Source organism: Balaenoptera borealis (genome assembly GCF_965194805.1).
Source record: "Balaenoptera borealis genome assembly, chromosome: 18".
In the NCBI taxonomy this organism is placed as follows: Eukaryota; Metazoa; Chordata; class Mammalia; order Artiodactyla; family Balaenopteridae; genus Balaenoptera; species Balaenoptera borealis.
The window spans coordinates 50819827-50839578 of NC_138877.1; the positions used below are offsets into that span (position 1 = coordinate 50819827).

At 38.3% G+C, this 19752-nt stretch overlaps 1 protein-coding gene and 1 long non-coding RNA gene across 2 annotated transcripts in view; both read left to right on the plus strand.

Moving 5' to 3' along the window:
• LOC309615948 lies at positions 1-17358 on the plus strand. The gene is made up of 2 exons (XR_014237166.1): positions 1-5686; positions 5778-17358. It is a non-coding gene; the product is annotated as an uncharacterized lncRNA (long non-coding RNA).
• SCEL (sciellin) overlaps positions 1-19752 on the plus strand; it is a 189926-nt gene that overhangs the window by 1228 nt on the left and 168946 nt on the right. The gene's annotated exons all lie outside the window — the stretch shown is intronic.

The window sequence follows — 19752 nt, forward strand, 5'->3', positions numbered from 1 at the left end:
GTTACCTTCTCTGCAAATCCATCCATGAATTTTCCCCTTGCCCCACGTGGAACTAATAATTCAGGTCAACACTTATTGTATGACTTCTATATGCAAGATATAGTATTTTTCTAGATGCTAGAAATATCAAAGATGTCAAAGACATAGTCTGGTTGCTCAACATCCTATAATCTAAAGGGAGAATCAAAGAAGTAAACACACAATTTTAATATTGATATATTCCAATAAAAACCATGATAGCACTTTGCTTTGCATTTTCTTCCACCTAAATCATATGTCTATTGCAGCAATTTTGCCATTGTAATCTAGTTATTTGCATGTCTACCTCTCTTAGTAGGCTATGTACTTTTTAAGCTCAAGAATATATCTTTTTCGTCTTTTTATCCCTAGAATATTAGGCACTCAATATGTTTGTTGAATAAAGTATGATTCCATTATGTTTTCACCAAAAAACTTAATTATTGATTTTCAGAGATGTCATTCCCAATGAGTAATTACTATTTAAGAGTAAAAGTTTTATTCTGAAATTCCACAACTTACTTCCTTACCAAAAATGAAGGTTCAGTCACTGTTCAATGTATCACTTCTAATCTGGTTGAAATTTGAATGAGGGGAGGGAAATGTGTCTGGGGATTACTAGGTTGAAGCTTGGGATAAAGCACGCATTCCAAGATAAAGCTCCGGGTTCGGGGAGCCATGAGGCGGAGAAGTAGGGCCAGAGAAGCAGGTGAGACAGAGATGGAGCTGGAGAGACATATGATGGGTGGGAGTAGTCCAGGGAGGAGGATGGAGGAAGGGGAGGACACTCGGAGGCATCCGCCATGTGTGAGGGGGAAGAGAGTCCAGTGTGACTGGAGCAGAACAAGGGACAGAGCAGAGGCTAGAAAGGCAATGAGGATGAGGGAGAAAGATTTTGATAATTTATTTATTTGGGGAGTTTTGTGAAACATTGGTATGTCTAACAAATGCTTGGGGAAGGTTGGATGAATTATGTAATTGTAACAAGGAGGGATGAATGGGAGCGTCAGAATAGTGGTCGCTGGTGTCAGGTGGGAGAGTCATCATCCCAGCTCCAGGTGAGGCAGGACGAGTGGAATAGAGCAAGGACAAGGACCCAAGAAGTAGGGCTCAATCCGAATTGTGTCATCCCTTGCCTATGTGAAACCCATACCAAAAATACGTGTGGCTCATCCAGTCACTCATGGGATCATTCATTCACCCATTTAAAATGTCACTTTCTCTGCTTTTGACTTGTTGGATCCATTTTGTCAATGACAATTTCTTTCATCTCTGGGTCTCTGGGTCTTTTTAAGTACAATTTTTGTTTATGGCCAAACATTGTTTGAAAACATAATAAAGCATTATGAGAATGCCAAATAACCAGATTATTTTTTGCTTAGACCTGGCAATTTTACAATTTTGTTTTATCATCTTTGGCTGATTACCTTGATTAATCAAGCCAAATGGAAACAGAGCCCATTTTAAGTGGGAGCAGAGCATGGGCAAATGGACTTTGCCAAGGAGAGCTGACAATCTTTTAGGGCTGGAAAGAACATTGCTCAATTTCTTCATTTTGCAAATGTGGAAACTGAACTTAAAGAGGCCAAATGACTTGCCAAGGCCATGATGTGGGAATAGCAATAGGAGGCCATATTTCCTCCCCTTAGTTAAATCATTATACAAGCATTGATATCTGGTAGAGACAGTTGAAAAACTCTATTCTCTAGCACTGGGTAAGTGGAGGAGGAATTTTTAAAAAGTTTAAATCAGATTTTATTTACCTGTTCTTCATGTATAATCTCCATTCCAAGAGATGTAGGGCCTATTTTGAGGGTCAATGAGGAATTTGAGGCAGACAATGAAATGATCAGATTTATACTTTAGGAAGTTATTCTAGCAGGAGCATTCTTCAGTACTATAAGTGACTTAAAACACTGTATCTATAAAACCCTTTTCACTGTTGTTGTTTTTTTTTTAATTAATTCAAGCCAGTTCTTTTGGCATGATTCACATTTTGGATGTGTACAAGAAATATATTTCCTTTTCTACTATCATATTATTTCCAGATATGGCCATATGTTTCTCCTTGAGTTGACTTGATTTAGATAGTTGAAACTTTTGAGTTACTTATAATAGTGATGACCTGTTTGGTATCATTCATGCTCAGTGCTCTTTTAGAGCCCTATATAATATGTACTAATTAATGTACCTGTCACTTTGTAGTCATCAGAGGAGGCTCTCTAGGAATCTCCTTCAAAGTTAGAGTGTGATATACCCTGTACTTACATAGTCTTTGACTTACTGCTATAGAATGAAACATTGCTATTTTGATTTATGAGGTCTGGGATATTAGTTCATTTATTAACTGTGTATGTGTGGGTAAAGCTGTGGGAATAACCATGGGACAGTGTAATAACAGTGTGGGAGAGTTTGGTAGCAAAAAATCACAAACTCAAAGTTCTTAACTCTCAGCTCAAGGCACCACTGAAAACCAGTCACTTTCTAAAGTAGTGCTAAATGAATAATCTCTGTCAGCCACAGTTGAAATGTGCACTCAAAGATTTAGCCTCCAAGTTGCTTACATCAATTTTATAACCTTCCCTTGTCTCTTATGTAGAAATTCCACCTTCAACTAACATAGGAGACTAAGCAGAGGTCCCAACATTTGGTGGAGACCTGTGAGAGGAGCTGTGTTGCTCAGCATTCAAGCCGTTAATGCCACTGCAAATCCATTCTGACCCTACCAGTGTGAGCATGCCCCAGGGGCTTTTGCAAAGACAATGTAAAAGAATTGCAAGATTTTATTCACTTATATTTGCAAAAATCTGGCTGATACACATGGGACTGAATTCCGAGGACTGTTAACCAAGGATGGAGGAACACGATTTCGATGAAGCAGAATGTTTCACAGTTTGTGCATGCACCTATGTGCAATTCTATATTCAGCTGGCAGTGATTAAAGTTGCTTTAGTGATGAAATTTGGGCTCAAAGGTAGCCTAGACATTCCTGGTATAATATAAAGAAGAAGAAATTAAGACTTAGAGATTGGAGAGAGTTTCCTGTATGCAATCCATTCCCATAACTCCCAGCTGTGGCCCCAAGTCCTTTCCACGGAGCCATGCGTTGAGAAATTCATCCAAGCCTTTAAGAAAATCGCTATAGAGGCTGTTCTTTGTGGACCTAGAATGCAGTGAGAGGAGACACAGTTGAAATGAGCTCTCTGATTTTACTTTGATACCAGAATCCCAGAGTGGCAGAAGCCATGTAGCAGCCATGGAGGCAGCTGGGGTTTGGATAGCTGGGGGAGGAAGGAGAGGCTGAGGCAATGTGGTAATCAGGGTGGTCCTATCCCCAGAGATCTCTGGCATTTGCTAAACACTCATGGGCATTCTAGAAATGAACTATACGTACAGCACACCGAGAGAGTATTTGATTTGTAAAATAATACCTACATCAACTAAACCCCCAACACTCTAGGTACAGTAATCAGAGGTCCAACTTGAACTACCACATAAGAAAGTGTTGGCCTTTTTACCCAATTTCCAAACTTAAATTCTCGGTACTGAAAGGAAGGCTATGTAGTCTTGAAAAAGAATTCACTTTTTCAAGTGTGTATCTCTCCCAACGTCTTCTGCAAAGGGACCTTCAGCTATTGGGATGACTGGACATCGGGAAAGGGAAATGCCTAGACCTTTCAGGTTTAGTACCACAGTTGCTCTGAGCAACTAGTTCCTGAGGGTCCAGAACCCTGCTGTGACCTATCGGTCAGTGTGAGGGTTTATGGGGATCAGGTAATAAATGGAGTTTTGAGCTGAATCTACATCAGTAGAACCTGGACTCATCTCTGTTACTTTGCTCTGTTCCTGATTTTATGATTGGAATGAAAACCCTCAGCAACTACAAAATCCCTTTTTTGACCCTGACACATGGAAAACAGGTTAATATGATAAAAAGAGGCCAGTGGAAGCCCCTGGAATTCTTCCTAATGGTTTTCAAAAAGTACTTAATTCACTCATTAAACAATTTGTACTGATTGCCTACTCTATGTCAGACACTATGCAGTGGTCATTAGTGAACAAAACAAACAAAAATTTCTGCCTTGATGGAGTAAAAGTCCTGGAGGAAGAACACAAATTAATAAGTGAAATATATGATATGTCAGGTAGTGCCATGGAAAAAATAAATTGGGTTTGGGGTCGGGGGGGAGGGATTGCTTCATTTCTCACAGAGACAATTAGGGTTAGAATTGAGGGATTAGGAACTATTGTGGAGGTCCTGGCCCTCTTGAGGTGACCAGTGTAAACACAGATTGAGAGAATAATGAAATAATACATGATACAAAATCCAAAAAACAATAAATAAAAAAAACAATTTCACATGGTGGAAGGAATCACAAAATCACCAGCAGGGACTTGAAAGATGCAAGGGTGATGATTCCCTATCCCATCTCCATGTTAAATGTGTCATTGTGGCAGATGCAGGTGGAAGATTGGTGTTGGAGGAAAAAGTATGTTTCTCTAACAGGATTTAAGCTAAGAATGCAACATAGCGAATCCAGCTCATCGTGGGTGATCAGCCAATACCATATTATATCTTTGAGTTATCATCCTGCTTGATACTGTGAACGTTTGCATTGATACATTTGCTATTAATCTTTTTTTAACATCTTTATTGGAGTATAGTTGCTTTACAGTGGTGTGTTAGTTTCTGCTTTATAAGAGTTAAAGTGTTTGGCAGCTCAGCTGGTCTCCATGGAGTGGTGCTAGAGAGTCAAGTATAATATTTGACAGTGTTTGAATACTATCAGCCATAGCTTGATTGATTGTTATATTGTTTCATGAATGGCTTCCTTTTCCACTGTTTTATCATCATTAATCAGTGGGGTAACCTGCTGGGTGTTGCTGTCTAAACTGAAATTAAAATCTGTTTGTTCAGGATGGTTTCATGGAAGCTTAGTACAGTAAGAGAAGAATGATTTATGCAGAGGTTTATCTTTCAGCACATTCATTTTCAGAACCCACTCAGTTTGATTATATAGAGTGAAACTTTTGTCCTTGAGCTGGGTAACTTTGGAGTTGACCCCAAACATCAAAGTACAAAGAGAAGATTTCCTCCTCTTTAATGTATTTCTTTGCTAACAACATTAAGAAAAATAATGTCAGTTCACTTTTCTGCAGAGTATGACTTGGCTGACTTAAATTATCTATGCTAGTTTTATTTTTGTTATAGAAAGTTTTTTCTTCTGTTATAAAATAAATATATTTATTTTAAAAAATCTGGAAAATTCAGAAAAGTGGGAAGGAAATGTACTCATTTTCTATCGAAAATTTAATTGCATGACAATTTACCACAAGCTTAGTAGCTTGAAACAACATACATTTATTATCTCACAGTTTCTGTGGGTCAGGAGTCTGGGCACAGCTCAGCTGGGTCTTCTGCTCAGAGGCTGCCTTCATGGTGTCACTAGGGACTGTAGTCTCATCTGAGGTTTATGGTATGATTCCAAACCCAAGTGGTTGTTGGCAAAAATTCATTTTCTGCAGCTGTAGAACTCATTGTAGCTTACTTCTTTAAGCCCCAGGAGTTTCTCCTTTCAGGGAAGATCTGGGCCGGCTTTCAAAGGGCTCACCTGATTAGACCAGGCCCACCCAGGATCATCTTCCTTTTGATGAACTCAACTCACTGGTAAGGGGCTTTGATTATCACTGCAAAATCTCTTCACCTTTGCCATATGATGTAACTTAATCATGAGTGAGGTATCCCATCATATTCACAGGTCCAGCTAACACTCAAGGGGAGACGACTAAAATCACGGGTCATCTTAGAATTCTGCCAACCACAGCAAAAATATTCAAACAATCTATAATAACAAACTCAAAATTTTAAGGTATTTCTTTCCTGTGTTTTCTGTGTGTGTGTGTGTAAAGTGTTCTTTACATAAGTGGTATTAAATTTTGCATAACATTTTTCTAAGCTTTATATTATTGAAAGTTTCAAATATTCACAAAAGTATAATAAAAAGAAGACTAAATTCCTATGAACCCATCACCCAGCTTCAACATTATCATCATTCTGCAGTGCATAACATTTTGAAGTTTGCTCCTTTATCATTAGTATATCGTAATAGCAATTTTCTCGATTTAGTGAAAAATCTTCAAAACATCATTCATCTATTTATGGAGTTAGTGTATTTATTGAATGTTGACTATATACTAGGGTAGACTACTAAACAAAAGAGATAAGGCCCTGACTTCAAACAGCTTATTGTCAAAAAGTGTCTTGCCGGGAAAAAGGCAATTTCAATATAGTATGATGTATATAACTTGTAGTATGAACTGAGATTGCTAAGGGAGGGATAGATACCAAACCCAGTTTTGAGGAGTCATAGGAGGTTTCCTAAAGGAGAACTATATGGCATATCATATGCCATATATATTACTCTAAAATTTTTTTGTTGGCTGTTTCCTTATCTAGAACTTAAGCTTCACGGATTCATGGATTTTTGTCTGTTTTTTTTTTTTGCTGCTGTACATGCAGTGTCTAGATGGTTGTCTGGCACATGGTAGGCAATCAATAAATATTTGAAGGATAAGTAAGAACCACAGTAATTAGACAAAGGAGAGGAAGCCATAGGGACAGGGAACTGGAGTGCCAGAGATGGTGTTTTCTGAAAAGTACAGAGTATGAGCAAAATGTTAGCGACAGGAGAGCAGAGCTATTATTATTATTATTATTAGCATTAGCATTTTTCCTCCGTACTGAATGAATGTCCTATAATTAATTAGTCCCCATTGTTGATTATTTAGTTTAAAATTTCTATTATACAACTATGCATACTTTTGCTTATAAATCTTATACTTCTTAAGTATTATTTAAATAGACTGGAGTCCAGAAGTGGAATGATTGGTACAATAATATGAGCATTTTAGAGACATTTGATGAGTGTATCTGAACCAGGGTTCAGTCAGAGAACAGAACCACAGAGAATAGTGAAAAAGGTTTATAATAAGAAATTAAAAGGCTTACAGAATTTGTGGGGAGAGTCTACATTGAGCTTCCGGGAATAATTCTCAATTCCACACTCAGAACCAGGCTAGCAAGGGGACTGATGCCTCTTCTAGGAACGGCCAGGAAGCTACCACAGTTGCCATAAGCAAAACCACACTGCGCCAGCTGAAACCCAAGCCAGCAAATGGATGCCCCATATTTGACACCCGTAAATGAAGTGAAGGAACACTAGCAATTCTCTTCATGCTGTCACATTTGTAAACCCAAATGCCTCCACATCTATGCTTGCCAAAAGAAATGCGGAAGCAACCTAAATGTCCATTGAAAGATGAATGGATAAATAAGATGTGGTGCATATATACAATGGAGTACTACTCAGCCATAAAAAGCATGAAATAACGCCATCTACAGCAACATAGATGGACCTCGTGATTATCATACCAAGCAAAAGAAAGACAAATACCATATGCTATCACTTGTACATGGAATCTAAAAAAAAAAAAAAAAGATACAAAAGAACTTATTTACAAAATAGAAGTAGACCCACAGACATAGAAAACAAACTTATGGTTACCAAAGGGAAAGCAGGGGGAGGGATAAACTAGGAGGTTGGGATTAACATATACACACTGCTATATACAAAATAGGTAACCAACAAGGACCTACTGTATAGCACAAGGAATTATACTCAGTATTTTGTAATAACCTATAAGGGAAAAGAATCTGAAAAAAAAAATATATATATATATGTATAACTGAATCACTGTGCTGTACACCTGAAACTAACACAACATTGTAAGTCAATTATACTTCAATCAAAAAAACAAAAATGCTGAAGCAGCCAAGGATGGCCACTGCCTCATGTCTGCTTTCCAAATCTTACCAAGGGCATAGACTTGTACCAACTTAAATAATATTAGAATCACAGCTATGAGGGAATCTGGAAAATGAATTTTCAGTTTTCTGGCTTTGGCAGTTTAGCAGGTTATGAAGCCATTTTAGTGAAGGAGGTAGGAGTGGCTGCTGAGCACCAATCCACCACACCCACCAAAGTACAGGTCGTCAAATTGCTTCTAAAAGAATTATACAGGTCGTGGTCCTGTCAGGAAGGGACCCGATATGGGAAAGTCCTGGTTTCATAGCACTGTACCCATAGTTGTGTATGGTTTCCTAAAAGCCTCTGTACGAGGTAAAATTTTGGATGAACTATAGTAGTACCATACTGCTTTTGGCATCGTTTGATTACTCATGAGGTTGATCACTTTCCCAAATATTTGATAACAAGTGCTGTTTTGTTTTTTGAAGTGCCTAGTCATCTCTTTGCCATGAATCTATTAGGTTCTCAAAATATTTTTCCTAGTGAATTTGCATATGTACAGGCATACCTCAGAGATATTGTGGGTTTGGTTCTAGACCATTATTGCTTTATTTGTTCACAATAAAGTGAATATCACAATAAAGCAAATCACATGTATTTTGGGGTTTCCCAGCGCGTATAAAAGTTATAAAAGTCTACACTCTACTGTAGTCTATTAAGTGTGCAATAGCATTGTCTAAAGAAACTCATGTATATACCTTAATTTAAAAATACTTTATTGCTAAAAAATGCTAAACATCATCTGAGCCTTCAGCAAGTTGTAATCTTTTTGCTGGTAGAGGATCTTGCCTGATCCTGATGGCTGCGGATGATCAGGGTGGTGGTTACTGAAGGTTGGGGTGTCTGTGGCAATTTCTTGAAATAAGACAGCAATGAACTATACACATCGATTGACTCTTTCATGAACAATCTCTCTGTCACATGCAATGCTGTTTGATAGCAGTTTACCCACAGTAGAACTTCTTTCAATATTGGAGTCAATCCTCTCAAACCCTGCCACTGCTTTAGCAACTAAGTTTATGTAATATTCTAAATCCTTTGTTGTCATTTCAACAGTCTTCACAGCATCTTCACCAGAAGTAGATTTCATCACAAGAAACCACTTTCTTTGCTCATCCATAGGAAGTTCTCCTCAGCCATTAAAGTTTTACCAGCGAATAAGATCGTCTATATACATTTTTTCAGAATTCCATATATATGTGTTAATAGTGACCTAAATGGGAAGGAAATCCAAAAAAGAGGGGATATATCTATACGTATGGCTGATTCACTTTGCTGTACAGTAGAAACTAACACAACATTGTAAAGCAAATATACTCAAATAAAAAAAATTTTTTTTAAGTAAAAGGAAATTTAAAAAAAAGTTTTATCAGCGATGGCAGCAATTCAGTCCCATCTTCAGGGTCCACTTCTAATTCTAGTTCTCTTGCTATTTCCACCACATCTGCAGTTACTTCCTCCACTGAAGTCTTGAGCCCCTCAAAGTCATCCATGAGGGTTGGACTAAACTTCTTCCGAACTCCCATAAATGTGGATATTTTGACCTCTTTCCATGAATCATGAAATGTTCTTCATGGCATCTAGAATGGTGAATCCTTTCCAGGAGCTTTTCAATTTATTTTCCTAGATCCATCAGAGAAATCACTATATATTGCAGCTGTAGCCTTATGAAATGTATTTCTTAAATAATAAGACTTGAAAGTAAAAATTACTCCTTGATCCTTGGGCTACAGAATGGATGTTGTGTTAGCAGACATGAAAACAACATTAATCTCATTGTACATGTCCATCAGAGCTCTTGGGTAAGCAGGTGCCTTGTCAATGAGCAGTAGTATTTTGAAAGGAATCTTTTCTTCTGAGTAGTCGGTCTCAACAGTGAGCTTAAAATATTCAATAAACCATGTTGAAAACAGGTGTGCTGTCATCCAGACTTTATTGTTCCATTTATATAGCACAAGCAGAGTAGATTTAGCATAAATCTAAGGGCCCTAGGATTTTCAGAATGGGAAATGAGCATTGGCTTCAACTTCAAGTCATCAGCTGCATTAGTCCCTAACAAGAGAGTCAGCCTGTCCTTGGAAGCTTTGAAGCCAGGCATTGACTTCTCCCCTCTAGCTATGAAAGTCCTAGATGGCATCTTCTGATAGAAGGCTGTTTCATCTACATTGAAAATCTGTCATTAATTATCTTCATTAGTTATCTTAGCTAGCAATTCTGGATAACTCGCTGCAGCTTCTACACCAGCCCTTGCTGCTTCATCTTGCAATTTGATGTTATGAAGATGGCTTCTTTCCTTAAACCTCATGAACCAACTTTTGCTGGCTTCAAATTTCCTCCTGCAGCTTCCTCACCTCTCTCAGTCTACATAGATCTGAACACTTAGGGCCTTGCGCTGGATTAAGCTTTGGCTTAAGGGAATGTTGTGGCTGGTTTGATCTTCTACCCAGGCCATTAAAACTCTCTCTGTATCAGCAATAGGCTGTTTGTTATCATTTGTGTGTTCATTGGAGTAGCACATTTAATTTCCTTCAAGAACTTTTCCTTTGCTTTCACAACTTGGCTAACTGACATAAAAGGCCTAGCTTTTGTCCTATTTTGGCTTCTGACATGCCTTCCTCACTAAGCTTAATCATCTAGCCTTTTTTTTTTTTAATTTTTTAAAAATAAATTTATTTTATTTATTTACTTCTGGCTGCCTTGGGTCTTTGTTGCTGCACGCAGCCCTTCTCTAGTTGCAGCGAGCGGGGGCTACTCTTTGTTGTGGTGCGTGGGCTTCTCATTGCGGTGGCTTCTCTTGTTGCAGAGCATGGGCTCTAGGCACGCGGCCTTCAGTAGTTGCGGCACGAGGGCTCAGTAGTTGTGGCTCGCAGGCTCTAGAGCACAGGCTCAGTAGTTGTGGTGCAAAGGCTTAGTTGCTCCACAGCATGTGAGATCTTCCCGGACCAGGGCTCGAACCTGTGTCCCCTGCATTGGCAGGCGGATTCTTAACCACTGTGCCACCAGGGAAGCCCAATCATCTAGCTTTTGATTTAAAGTGAGTGACATGCAACTCTTCCTTTCACTTGAACACTTAGAGGCCACTGTAGGGTTATCAATTGCTCTCATTTCAATGTTGTTTTGTCTCAGGGAATAGGGAGGCCTGAGGAGAGGGAGAAAGATGGGGAATGGCTGGTCGATGGAGCAGTCAGAACACACATTTATCGATTAAGTTTGCCGTCTTATATGGGTGCAGTTCGTGGTGCCCTCCAAACAGTTAGAATGTTAACATCAAAGATCACTGATCACAGATCACCACACAAATATAATAATAATAAAAAAGTTTGAAATATTGCAAGAATTACCAAAGAGTGAGCAAATGCTGTTTGAAAAATGGCACCAGTATACTTGCTCTACACAGGTTCTCTTTACCTCAAACAAGAAATACACAGTAGTATAAATTTTAGTACCTTTAGGTACTATATTTACAAAGTACCGAAATGAGTAGTATTATTTTATTTAGGAATGTCTCATTTACAAGGAACAGATGCACTAAGCTGTCCTACGTAAGGACATACTCAGGGATTTCATGGGAGTCTGAGAGGAGGAGTAAACTGTAGCTGGGAGCTGGATGCCTCTTGTGCATCACATGCTCTCTCTCCACTCCTGTTTCCAAGTCTTTGTCTCTTGTGACTTTCTGCTTCCCTTTGCATGTGTGTTGCCATTTATTATCTTCTCTATGTCTGTACACTAAGCTGCCTTTATGTGAAATCAAATTTGGCTGCAAGGCCACATGGCCTGGGTTTCAGTCTTGCTCTCCCAGCTAGTAGTCTCACTAGTATGTGATCTTGGACAAGTTTCTTAATTCCTGTGAGCCTTGGTATTCTCATCAGTAAAATGGTGGTGGTGGGGAATTGTTAACCACAGTAATAACTTCATAGGGTAAATAAACTAAGAGTATGCAACACATAGTAAGTACCATATAAACGGTGGCTCTTATTATTTATACATTTGATCTTCATTTCCTCAGAACTTCAGCTTGCCAGTGAACCGTCATGGCTGTCCTGATACTTTCTACAAGATAGCTCTGACCCTGCTGCTAACTCAGTCCCACATTCTCAAGGGAGGAATCTCTTTGGCTCGGTTCATCTTTTTAAGCGGGGCCACATTGGCATTGGTTCCTAGCAGGCCAGTAGATTGGCTGCCTTTCAGGCAAATGCCTTGCTCTGGTCCAATCCCATGTACAGGGGATGGGGGTGGAATCCATGTACACAATATGGCTGCTGTCTCTCACCAGGTATGGTCAATCAGTTTTCCAGTTTCCAACAGAAGAGAGGGTGGGCAATGGACACCATAAAACTTGCATTGGCCAAAGATGTAAGTGAATGTGTTTATGGAAACATTGCTTGAATTTTTAGTGAGTTTTTAGAAATTGAATCATGATTTTCATTGACTCTATATTAACGATATAACTCATGGACTTCATCTTACCATTATAACATGGACCCTTTAATTCTAGTAAAGGCATGACACCACAGTGTTATAGAAGGAGCACAAAATTTGGAGTCAGGAGATCTGAATGAGTTCTGGTTCCTGCCCTCACCCACTGGTTAGTCCTGGGAAATGCACGATATCTCCCTGAGCATCACTTTCTTCATCTGCAAACAGGGACCAAAAAATCCACCTCACAGAATGTAAAATATCAATTATTGTTATAAATATACCACTTTACAAGGAGTAGCTTCTGTTGATAATGCCTTTCTGAAAGACTCAGCATCAGAACTCAGAAATATAAAGTATGTCATGATCACAATAGATAAAAAATCTTTTTTAATGTCTGTATTTGTCAGATTCAAAAGGCTAGAAGCACAGAGGAAAAAAATCAGTGGTAGAGTAAAGAAAATAATGAAATATAAATGATATGGAAGAATAGCAGCTCAATACTAAGCAGGAAATAATAAAATTCCAGAAGTTTCCTTAGATCAAAAACTTGGGCCTCATAAAAGAGAAAAGGAAACCATTTTGAAAGTTTTGAATATATTATTGGCTCAGGTATAGCAGGGATCTCTCTTACCAATCTCATTTTTAAAATTGCAAAATTAACTTACTTTCTCATGTTCATATTGTATGTTAGTAGCTCAAGCATAGTCACATGTAGGATTCTGATGGAAGACCAGCTTGTACGAACTGGTTGAGTGTCCAAAGAGAGTGATTTGGGTGATACAAATAGCCCCCTTCCCAAAATACTCTTCCAATAGACTGATCAGTTCTGTATTATTGATTTTCCTTGAGAAGACACATTTTAGCTAGGCTAAGGAGTGACGTTTTGTGGAAGACGTAATTATCTGAGAAATGCCAACAATTTTCATTTCACAAATATTCCTGAGGAAATGGAATATATTTGTAGAACAAATTCACATTGAGCCAGACTGCCTGTGTTTGGATTCCAGCTCCAAAATTTACTAGGTCAGCAACTCACACTTTCATCTTTAAAATGGGGATAATAAGGGTACCTTGTAACCACGTACTTCATAGGTTTGAATGAGCAAATATATAAAAAAACTGTATAAGTATCAACTCCTATTATGTTAATGAGATGAGAGAAAAGGTGTGGAAAATGGAATCATATCTTAGTAAGGATGTGTGTGTGTCTGTGTGTGTGTGTGTCTGTGTGTAGGGAGCATCCAAAAGATATCATAAGAACATTGCACTGAAAATAGTGAAAGGGTTAGAAAATAATATGAAGAGACCACCCAGAAGGGTGCTGGGTGTCAATTATTAATTTTCCTTCTCTCACAACTTTTCAGAGAATCATCCAGTCACTGATTAAAGCACCTTTACCACTGTGGCTGCCAAAGAGAGACTAGTATAAACTTTCTCTCTCATCTTATGGTCCAGTAACGCTTTTGTTTGTCAGTAGGGGAGTTTTCTGGTTCCTAGTTATTTATTTTCCTATTTCAGTTCCACTAACGTAACAAAACATTTTGCACTAAGCAATAGGAGTATGCAGGTTGTTCAATGTCTATCTTATGTCTATGTAAGAAAATCTGGTGACTGTGGAAGTTTCGCAAAGAAATAGTGACGGAAGTAATCTGGGAATGTTAATTTCACCACTCAACTTGTATATTCCGTGAGGCAGAATGTTAAATGGCTGAAACAGATCATCTGACAACTGATTTCCCACAGGTTTCCCCCTCATTTCTACCATTTTATATGTTGATAGTCACTGTAACCACTTAGCATTAGTACTTTTTTCTTGATGTGACTTTTACAGAGATGACAGCAACAAAGCAAATTACTTAGAGTTGGGTTTGGTTTCTACTGTCAATCAAACTCAAGTGCTTTAATAAAGAAAGTTCATTTCTCTCTCCCATTAATGCCTGGATGTAGGCATTCCATGGCTGTGATGGCAGGCTCTCTGCTTCTTGAAGTGCCCAAGGACCCAGGCTCCTATCTTGATGCTCCTCCATCCAGGGTCTCCATTTCTCAAGTCATGCCACCATGTCCCCACCCAGACACTGGGGATGAGGAATTGGAGAAGGGCATGTTCCCATCATTTAAGGACACTTCCTGGTGCTTCGTAAAGTATTCTGCTCACATCCCATTGGCCAGACTTAGTCACAGGGCTACGCCTATCTGTAAGGGAAACTGAGAGCTACACTCTTTATTCTGTAGAGTGATGTGCCCAGGAAGAAGGGTGACCAGTTATTTTGGGACAAATAGCAGCCTTTGCCATCCTTGGTCTAGGCTGACTATGAGTCAACCTGTAAAATAAGATACAATGTAACATGCACTTAAATGTTCATCTGAGTATTTCAGAGACATCTCCAATTGCTCAGTTTCTTAAAATATAGTATTTAATTAATTATCGTGAAAGAAGCTCTTTTATTTCAATCAGTGAATTAGAAATTCAAGCAAAGAAGATATAATTTTAATGATCTACTTGGTTTCCTAAACCCATATTTGTTAATTCCCATAGTGGATTCCCCACAGGATCAGGCGTGTGCCTGACTGAGGATTAATTTCATTCTGAGCTAGAAGAAAATTAGGGAAGAAAATTAGGGAAATGGCATGGACACTCAGTATCAGGTCACATGCTGTGACTTTCCCTCTTAGACCTTTACTTGATTCTAAACTGTGACTTTTTTAAAAAAGGAACAAGCCCTTGCCTTGAGCTTCACTAAGTGGGTCCTGTAGGACCAAAGTTCTCATCATTCCTTTGGGGGGCAGTTGCCCTAAGCCTTTCTCTGAGGTCGTATCAGCATCTGTCCCCAGTGTCAACCACATCCAGCTCTGTGTTCACTAGAGTTCCCAGTACTGTGGGCCTGGTGCTGAGACACTCACTGGCGAACCATTATGCCACTCTGGGCTTCTGGGCACTGCCCGGAGCTTTCTGGACTGCTTTTCCCACTGGGGTGTCTTTATCCTATAGGTTTCTGCTTCCTTATTCTAGCCCCTTCCAGAAAGCCTATGTCTTCATATGCCTAATGATCCAGATGGAAAGTGAAAGGCTTCATGACTCGTTCTAAAGTCCTATTTGCATGATGTAAAAACAAAACAAAACTTAAGTATTTATATACTTGTCATTGTAGAGACACAGGCCAAGATGGAAGAGTTAGCAGTGAGAGGACACTGCTTAGGGTAGCTGCAGCTACACATTAAATTTGGAGCTGAGAGATGCACAGTGTAAAAGAATTCCCCACAGGAGCAAACATGGACACTGCCAGAATCCATCATCATGTAAATGAAAATCAGGTACACTTAAGATTATTGGTGATCCAGACCAGGACAAGCAGCATCACTTCCCCCAACAAGCCAGAAATGCCTTCTTGGCTTGACAATGGCTTATGAAAAGAATCCTCTAACTTGCTCTTTACAAATATTCAAAAGAAAATGTACTCCTTTCTTTCAGAAAATGATCTCTCAGGGCATAGTGAATAAGAGCTTTGGCTTTGCATTCTGGCAGATCTCAGGGAATCCTGACTCTCTCAGTAGCCAGCTATGTTACTTTGGGAAACCTGCATTATCTCCTCAAACCTCAATTTTCTCATCTCTAAAATGGGTATAATAGTAGTACTTATGCAATTATTGTGTAGAGAAAGGAAATAATTCATTTAAATATTTAATATACTATCTAGGCATTGTATGCCTTTAATAAATATCAGCTTAAAAAACCAGGAAAGATCCCACTGTAACTTCATTGCTGTCTTTAAAATGAGCAGGTGGGGAACCACACATTAAATTTAAAGAAATAGTATGATCCTTCATCGCACTCTAAGATGACATGGAAAATCATAATTCTCCCCCCCCCCAAGTTTTATCGAGATATAATTGACATACACCTCTGTATAAGTTTAGAGTGTACAGCATAATGATTTGACTTATATATATCATGAAACCATTACCACAATAAGTTTAGTTAACATCCATAATCTCATATAGATACAAAGAAATAAAAGAAAAAGAAAAAAAATTTTTTTCTTGTGATGAGAACTCTTAGGATCTACTCTCTTAACTTTCATATGTAACGTTAAGCAGTGTTAACTATAGTTATCATGTTGTACATGACATCCCTGGTACTAATTTATCTTGTAACTGGAACTTCGTACATTTTGACTACCTTCCTCCAATTCCTTCTCCTCTGAACCCCTGCCTCTGGTAACCACAAATCTGATCCCTTGGAAATATGATTCTTAGCATGTTCTACCATTATACTGTACTAAACTCCAATACTGTGGTGTTTATATTCTAGCTTTATGAGTGGTGAGAAGTTGAGGGAATACACCAGGTTCAATAAAGAAACCGGAGGGAGGTGTTCTGGAATATTTGCATAATTATTATTCCACCTAAACCCCAGTTCTAATCTCCAAAATCTTGCTTTAAGCCTGTTGTGATTGCTTTGATTTCTGGTACAACTGGCTATTACCATACCTGTTTCAAGCTGGTGAAACCTGAAAAGGTCTTGCTTCATTTGACAAAGCAGAGAGATGTAGTTCTTACCTGGTATTTCAAACAGGTATCAGGTAAAGCATTGCCATGCACAGAGCAGTCTGTGGACCCATAGATCTGCATCCTCCAAGACTTTAGAAATGCTGAGTCTTCAGCCCCACCCCAAGCCAGCTGACTTAGAATCTGCTTTCTTTCTTTTTTCTTTTTTTTAATTGAAGTATAGTTGATTCACAGTATTGTGTTGGTTTCAGGTATACAGCAAAGTGATTCAGTTATATATATATATATTTTTTCAGTCTATTTTCCATTCCAGGTTATTACAAGATACTGAATACCATTCCCTGTTTTATATAGTAAATCCTTGTTGCTTATCTATTTTATGTATAGTAGTTTATATCTGTTAATCCCATAGTCCTAATTTATCCCTCTCCCTTCTTTTCCCCTTTGGTAACCATAAGTTTGTCTTCTATGTCTGTGAGTCTGTTTCTGTTTTGTATATAGATTTATTTGTATTATTTTTTAGATTCCACACATAAATGATATATAATATTTGTCTTTCTCTATCTGACTTACTTCACTTAGTATGATATTCTCTAGGTCCACCCATGCTGCTGCAAAATCCCCAGAGGCATTGAGGTGAAGAATATTTATCATCATGCATTTCGTTTACATTTTAGAAATAGTTATACCAGAGTGATGGACTTCACTATCTCTTTCAACTAATTTGTTAAAAATTGTGTGTTCCCTAATTCTGCCTTCTCTCCCATTCATTAGTCATGAACTTTTGTCTTGGCTTTAGTGAGAAAGTAAAATCACTGTTTAAATTACTATTCCCCATACTTTGCCCCTCATCTTGGCTTGAGCTGGAATAGAAGTAAAGCCCACAAACCTTGGGTTCAGAGAGATGGAGATTAAGTTCCGTCTTCGCCAACTTACCTCTGTGAAAACTAGAGTAAACCAGTTTTCTCATCTATAATGGGCATAATATTAAATGGTTCTTTCCCCATTTCATCTGTCAATGACTGTCACAGCTTTGGTGTCAGATACAAGGCTCTGTGTGATCAGTACATTTCCTAAGGAACCCTGAGCGGCTAGCTCAGGTTAGCCTATACGTGAGTCAGAATATTTAGAATTTATGCAATTTAAACTCTCCTGTTGATTTCAGTTTCTAAGATGAAGGCAAAATTTTCAATTTTCATTGCTCAAACCCAAGTTATATTGATTCAACCAAGACTGAGTGCCCTGCATGTACTCAGCCCTTCCCTAGTGACAAGGACACCATACTGGGCAAGGCAATGGCAGCCACTACTCTCATGGAGCTTACAGTCTAGACATAACTGCAAACTGTAAATGTGTTTGCAAGATTTTATTATGACATTCACTTTCCCTTTCTGTTTCAGACAAATTTCCATAAGGCATGGCTCCCTGCATTTCTACAACTTTTATTTGAGCATCACAAAACACTAAACTTGAAGATAAAAAGATTAAAAAATGCTGCCATTGTTATTATTATTATTATCATCATCATCCATAGGATTTATGAGAGCTGTTAAGTTTTGAAACTCAGGGATAAATAAAACACAAGTGTAATGTTACTTTTTCAAGGTCATTCTATTACTATATGGAACAATTTAGAGGCATCAAACACTATTGAACTTATACTCCCCCAGATTTTAAGGACCCGGAAAAGACTGACTAAATTTATACTCATTCAGCCCTGCAAATAAAAACCAAACGTTCACCAGCACTTGAAGTACATATATTTGGTTTTCACAAAGATTATTCAAATACGTAAAAAAATTGGCATTTATCACTTTGTTTTTTCTATTCTAACAATGGCTGGCTCATAACTATAATACACACACATTACATGTATACATTTAAAAATCAAGTATTACTTCACCAATTACTTTGAGTAAATTTACTGGTACCCAATGTTTGAAGTTTTGTTGGAAGAGGCCAGTTACAAGTTCAAGTTCAAACATTATCATTATATCTCAATATCAAACTAATTCTAAAATTTTTCCATATGTAAAACATGATTATAACTGATCACTGGGGTAGCACTTAGAAGATGAGGCTTCCTTCACCTGAAATTTTGCTCCATTTGAAGATGGAGGTGGACAGCATGGAAGGGTTCAAGCCTGGGAACTCCCAAAAGGGCTTAATGACACTTGTTATTATCAACAATGAAAATCCCAGACACATTTTCTTTATGGGAAGATGGTGATGAAGCGTATGCACTAAATTGTAATACTTCTTTCTCTTTGTTTCTGAAAGCCATGACCTTCCTATTGGTGTACTTGAAATCCAAGTCAGAAATGGGTTGTTGCCTCCTGTCCTTAATAACACTGGAAAATGTGCTACTACATGTAATTTGGGAAGTAATTTCCTGAAAAGAATTTAAGTAGGTCTTGAATAATAAGCTTGTTATTCTCGAACTTTCTTGAACCTGACTTAGAGCTTCCCTTTTTTTTTCTGCCTTCATGGGAGTTAATGGATCTTCTGAGGTTCAGCTGTAGATTTATTCCTGAGAAGTAGGATTGAAATATTGTGAAATAAAATCCAAACCAGTATATTTTGAAACCAGGCCACTATATGCAAACTTTTTTTTCTCCTAAAGTAGCAGAAGAATGCATTAATAAAATGAAGTGTTTTTAATTGCTTAATTAGACCTTATCATTTTTCTTACTTTGTCTCTCTCTAGTGCCCAAAGTGAAAAGTGCAGGGGGATTTTTCTAGGAAGATATCCAACTCAAAGGAATTTGTTCAATTAAAAAGGAATTGGTACAGGACTGGGGGAAACAGAGACTCCACTCTTGGAGGGTACACACAAAGTAGTGTGCACATCGGGACCCAGGGGAAGGAGCAGTGACCCCAGGGGAGACTGAACCTGCTAGTGTTGAAGGGTCTCCTGCAGAGGCGGGCAGTGGCTGTGGCT